This window comes from Moschus berezovskii, chromosome 13, assembly GCF_049115385.1.
Source record: "Moschus berezovskii isolate FMDL1 chromosome 13, NW_MosBer_1.0, whole genome shotgun sequence".
Lineage (NCBI taxonomy): Eukaryota > Metazoa > Chordata > Mammalia > Artiodactyla > Moschidae > Moschus > Moschus berezovskii.
The window spans coordinates 61,531,820-61,537,819 of record NC_142472.1 but is presented as its reverse complement, the minus strand read 5'-3'; the positions used below and the strand labels follow the sequence as shown (position 1 = coordinate 61,537,819).

Here is a 6,000-nt window from a genome sequence, read left to right as displayed (position 1 = left end):
CGAAAGTAATGCAGAATCGCTCTTATTAATAATAACTAGTCAAATATACATAATGGGCTCAGCTGATAGGAAAAAAATTAATTTTTCATTAAAAGGTGTAAGCTCAGGGAGAGAAATACCTGTGTATTTCTGTATGTGTGAGTATTTGGGACAAATACACGTCTCAAGGGGCTTGCCAGGTGGTGCTAGTGGTAACCTGCCTGCCAAAGCAGGAGGCATAAGAGACCCAGGTTCAATCCCTGGGTTGGAAAGATCCCCTGAAAGAGGGCAGGGCAACCCACTCCAGTATTCTTGCCTGGAGAATCACAAGGACAGAGGAGTCTGGTGGGCCACAGACCATGAGGCTCGCAAAGAGTCGGACATGACTGAAGTGACTTAGCTCACACACTCCCACACGTCTCAGGGGATGTGGCCCACAGTCAGGAGATTAACTGGATGGGAATACAGGCAACCCACTGAACCAGGCTAAGGTTTCAAGGAAGTCTGCGACCTGATCCCACTCCTTGGACTTTTCTGCAAGATCTGGAGGAAGCTGTGAGCAGTCTGGGCTCTGAGAACATTCCTGCTCCGGGAGGGAAGGCTTATGTGAGTTTATGGGGCTTTCCAGCGCTGACCACCAGCCTTGGCAGCCACGAGGTGTCCAGTAGCAAAACTTGGCCTCTAAGTTATCAAAGGCCTGCTGTGACATATTCAGCTCCAAGCAGAGGTCAGTTTCAAGGATGACTCAAGTCCCGGGTTCCCGTGGAGTTGATGGGTGGGGTCTATGCGCAGATCTGGCCCTTCCCAATTAGGGGGCCTGAGGGTGACACTCGTGTCGGTAGGTAGGGAGGGTCTGGGTTTGGTCCTCGCGAGAGATGCTGCATGGATGTTTCCTGGGTGAGAGCTGATGACAAGGCCATCACGTTGGCTTCCACAGTTCTGGGAATGGCGTCAAACCATGAGGTCACATAGAAGTGTGTGTACCCTGAGGGGAGAAATGTCCCTCCTCCAGCCACTCCCGGCCTGCCCCGAGGAGGACACACCTCACGTCTCCGCCGTGCACGTTTCCCGGTTCAGACCCGGGCCACGCTCTCTGTCCCGGTCCCCAGGTCCACCACCGACCGCCCCCTGTCTCCAGACACCCACTCCCGGGGCCCGGGGACGTCAGGGGCTTGTCCAGCCAGACGCGCCGAGGTCGCGGCGGCAGGCGAGGGCGCGGGGCGCAGCCGCGGTGGGTGCGCCCGGCCCGAGGGGCGGGGGCGCGGGGCGCGCACGCGGAGGAGGAGGAGGAGGAGCGGGGCGGGCGAGCGAGCGAGCCGCCAGAAAAGGGAGCGCGCCCGCCGCCGCCGCCGCCGCCCTCCGGAGCGAGCAGGAGTGAGGCTGTGCGAAGCGCCGCATTTCAATGAGGCCCGGCCGAGGCGCATCCCTGCTCTAGCGGCTGCAGCCCAGACGCCCGCGCTCCTGCCGCCGCCGCCCAGCCCCGGCCCCGCAGCCCCGCGGCCCGGCCGCCCCAGCCCGGCGAGGACAGCGCGCGAGGCGGCCCGAGCGCGGCCACAAAGACCCCCGGCGGCGTCTCTCCGCGGACCGGTGCGTGGTTTGCCTTCGCCCGGGGAAGGAAGCAGTGGGGAGGGCCGGCCGGGCGCCGGGCCGCGCCTGCTCCTCCCGCAGCCGCGGGGCGCCGGGGGAGCGCGGGCGCGGAGGGCCGGTGGGCGCCCCCTCGGCCGCCGCCGCCCCGCCCGCCCTCCGTTCCTCGAAAGGCGCTGCCGGGTCCTGCCCCGGCCGGGGGCGCTGTGTGTGGGCGGCCCCGGGGCCGCGAGCACCTGCCTCTTTTGTCTGGTGCCACCGCCGTGCTGGAAACGGGGAGTCGGGCGAGCGGGGCTCCCGGCCGCCGCGGTGTTAGCGGAGAACCAGGGCGCGGGGGCCCGGCGAGGTGTTGGTCATTGTCAGAACTGGCCGCGGAACGGGGACCAAGTCTGCGCCCAGAAGGAGTGGCCGGGCCAGGCCTCTTATTGTGTGTGCGCTCTCCCGTGGCCCCGGAGGGTGGAGGACGGGGGTCCGTGCATGGTAGGGGGGGGGCAGGGTGGATGTAGCAAGTACACTTGCGGGGTCTCAAGTTCCTTCGGGGACTGTGAGGCGGCCCCCTGTGCACATTAGTGCCCGCAGTGCTAAAAAGCCTGCGGAGAGGAAATGGCATTCTCCTCCTAGTGGGAGTGTACGCACAGCCCCGCATTGCCCCACAAAAGGGGCGGCGGTGGAAAACCGGGTTTGCTCCGAATCGCTCCTGGATTGGGCGGGGAGATGCTTGTGGGAGATGGAGCAGATGAAAGGTCTCGTTCAGACCGGCTTCCTCTCCCCGCACCTGTGAACGTGTGTCCAGATTACGGAGCACACGCGTTCAGCGGCCACGCCGCAGGGTGTTCTGTGAATACGTTTTATGAATGTTCCTAAATATATCTCCTTTCCCCGGGAAAGTAGGACAGCGTTTTAAGTATGAAATGTCGCATGAATGCGGGTCAGAGAGGATTCTGAGAGAGGTTATGTGTAGAACATTGTGAAAGGTACGCTCGCATCCTGTGATATAGCTGCGTCCAGGGCGGTGCATGCACTCTGAAGGTGTGTGTGCGCCTCGTATTGCACGCCTGTCCATCCCCCCCACATCCTAGTTCTACTGGCAAAATGTGCCTTGGAATCTCTAGGTCCAGCATCTATATAGATTTTATGTAAATGTATAAACATTTATAAACACAGTAGTCTTTATGCCAGATTATTTCTTGGTGTGTGTGAGTGTGTGTCTGTGTGTGTGTGAGTGAGTGAGTGAGTGTATGAGTATAATCTGTGAACAGGAACTCGTGCTTATCTAGAGAAGGATGAACGCGGAGGTTCTTCATGATGGTGAGAAATCCCACAGAGAACCGTCTAAAACGCTGATTTCTCGGCCTGGCAGTGTTGATAGGAAAATCTCTTGATAAGAGCCAGGCCGGGGTCTTCCCCACCCAGGCATCTATGAGCGCCCTGGTTCAGGCCATGTGGTTACCTTCATGGTTTCAGGAGACACCTGTACCCAGACCCTTGGCCACCTATGTTCTGTGACCATCTGGCTGTGCTCCTTAGCTGGCTTCCACAGAAAGCAGGGGAGCTGTGGAAGTCTGGTGAATCTTCCCCAGGTGCTCTTGATTCAAATAAATGACTAATCCATCGGAATTGCTGAGCGAGGGAGAGAACACTTATTTTAATGCCACACGTAATATCTGGAACAGGAGGATGTGTAGTGTGGTTTTTGACATTCATTTAGTGGTAGCTGTAGTCTTCAGAATGATTTCACTGGGAGTGTGGTTTTTCTTTGTCACCAACATCATTGCTTACTTTGGAGCAGGCTCAGTGAAGGGAAGTAAAAGATCTTGGCCCTGTTGAATGCCTGATCCAATTTGGGAAATGTACAAATAAAACAAAATCAACTTTTCTGTTCTAAATTGATCTTTTTTGGGGGGTCTGGTGTGGAATTCTTGGTTCTAGAAGCCTTTCCCTCAAGGGGATTCCAACAATTGCTAAATCATTTGACCCTTGCCAATTACAAATCAACAAGAGCCCCTTGGAATTAGATTTGCACTCTGGCAACACAGTTGTACCCTCCTTTCCACATGTCCTGTGTGTTTCAGTTTATTTGGATTTGAGAGGAAACGCCTAGGGTAGGAAGAATTATCACTGCCTTTAAAAATAAAATCTTCAACAGTCAATCCGGCCTTTACACTTCATGCAGTTTGAGGAACCTAGTGAATTGGCATGGCTGTTTGAGTACTGGCAGCGTCATTGCCCCAACACACACTCCCTTTTGGAAGACAAAAGAGCACCTTTTGAAAACAAATAATTAATGAGCGTAGGAGCAGTTATGATATCATGGGCAAAATATTTGTTCTGTTTACTCAGTTACTAGCTATCTGAAGGACTGGATATCAACTGATAATTGTTTTGAAGTTATCTAACTTCAAAATCAGTGAAACCAGTTCACACTTACATATGGTGAATTTTTTTCTGGAAAATGCAAATTCATTTTTATTTTAACAAGGTTATTTTATTCTTCTTATTGTTAATTATTTATTGACCTTGCCTCACTTCCTGTGGCATCTCAGTTCCTTGACCAGGGATTGAACTCTCGCCCCCGTGCATTGAAAGTGCAGGGTCTTAACCACTGGACCACCAGGGAAATCCCTGGAAAATGCCAATTTAGGCTGTCTGGGGTATTAAGTGGCATGGGGCAGTTTCCATGTCTGGAGGAAAAACGTGCCCTGAACTCGTCACTCCAGATTGAATCCCGCTGCACTGCTCTTCCCCCGCCCCGCTTAGGGTGCGCAGGTGGAGGCGTTGGAAGCCTGCTGGCCTGCCTGGCCTCTGTGCCCGCGGAGTCTCTCTGGCAGTTTGAGTGGTCTGCCCAAGAGGAGCAAAGGCTTTCAAAAGCCTGCTTTACACGTGATGAGCGGCCACTGGTAGGGGGTCTAGGCACAGAGCTCGGGTCAGAAAGGAGGGGCAGGGGTGCCAGCGTCAGAGTCAGCTGGAGTAAATCCGGGTTCAAGTCCCAAGGCCCTCAGTTATGACTTTGGCATGTGGATACAGCCTGTATTTACTCTCGCTCACAATAACATCCCCTCCCTCACTGGACTGTCATGAGGTCCAGAGGGCGTTTTTAGCGTGTTACACAGCAATTGATCGCCACCTGATAGTGTCAGGCACATCACAGACATCCGATAAATGTGAGCTTTTTCCACTCCATGCATTTCAGGAGTGCACAGTCTCTGGCAGTGCATGAAGCTTTTGAGCATGAATTTTAGTCTCTCTGAGTGGATCAGAGGTTAGTTTACGGAGGGTGAAGGAAAGGTCAGGGAGACTTGGCAGGGCTTTGGCATTTGAGTTGATTTGGACTGACCTTCAGAACGGTGACATCGTCTTCATGGTGGGGTTTGAGGGGGCACTGATAAAATTCTAACTCCAGGAGGTGGTGGAGGACAGGGAATCCTGGTGTGCTGTGGTCCATGGGGTCGCAAAGAGTCAGACACAAATGAGCGATTGAACAACAATATAAAGTTCTTGCCCTCCCCCCCAGTTTTCATTTCCCTTATATTCTGTTTCAGTGTGCCTGAAATTTTGTCCTTAAGACTTCTTTCTTTGAATGCTGAGGTTTCCCATCTTCTAGATTGTCCTATTAAAACACAGATCACCTGTGAAGGGCAGTAGCACGAGCCTTCGTCAACTAATGCATGAGCAAGGGTGAAATAATCCCGCGGGCAGCCTGCCCATAACCCAGCTCCGTCCAAAGTCAAATGGAACCGTGGGGGCACAGGTGTGTCTTCCAGAAGGTCCTGACATGGAAATGGTGGAAGGTAGGCAGTGGGCACTCACCCAGATCCCCCCTTACTGGAAAGGGGAGATTCTCTTCCTACTAGTTCTTTCTGTGACAGGAACAGAAAAGCACATTTTATTAATTAAAAATATTAATACTTCTCACAGTCTAGACATTACCCCAAGTGTTGCATGTGTATTCAGTTATATAATAGCTGATATTAACTGTGAGGTATGTACTCTTGTGTTTCCCATGTGTGACGGAGGAAACTTGGGCTTAATGAAGCTGTACAAGTAGATTTCTCTGGGTTACATAGTTCGTTCTGGATCAAGTCTGGATCAGCGTCTTTAAGCCTCAGTTTCCTCCACACAAAAGCAGAGAGTCTTAGTGGAAAGAAGGGCCAAGTGCCCCAAAGAAGAAGTAACTTTGATCCCTTTTTGGTTTTGTTTTGTTGTTGCTTTTCCTCTTCTTTCTCCTCTTCGATCCCTCCTTCCTTCCCTTTCTCCCCGTCCCTTCCTTTCCCCTGTCTTTTTTAAAAATCCACCTTATCTGAAGCATTAAGTATAAGTAAATGAGTTACTGTGAGTCCACTTTTCAAATAAATGTCAGTTGACTATGTAGGAAGTTCCCAGGTGGCACAGTGGTAGAGAATCTGCCTGTGATGCAGGAGACACCAGTTCAGTCCCTGG

The 6,000-nt window shown here is 53.0% G+C and overlaps 1 protein-coding gene across 3 annotated transcripts in view; it reads left to right on the top strand.

Annotated features, from left to right (window-relative positions):
- Window positions 1–1,284: 1,284 nt before the first annotated feature.
- Window positions 1,285–6,000, top strand: part of DCLK1 (doublecortin like kinase 1) — a 366,070-nt gene continuing 361,354 nt past the window's right edge. For 2 of the 3 annotated variants that reach the window (XM_055426249.2, XM_055426248.2), the window contains exon 1: window positions 1,285–1,566. The gene's annotated coding sequence lies outside the window, so the exon portion shown is untranslated. The remainder of the gene's footprint in view (window positions 1,567–6,000) is intronic. The other variant, XM_088842724.1, reaches the window with a different exon arrangement.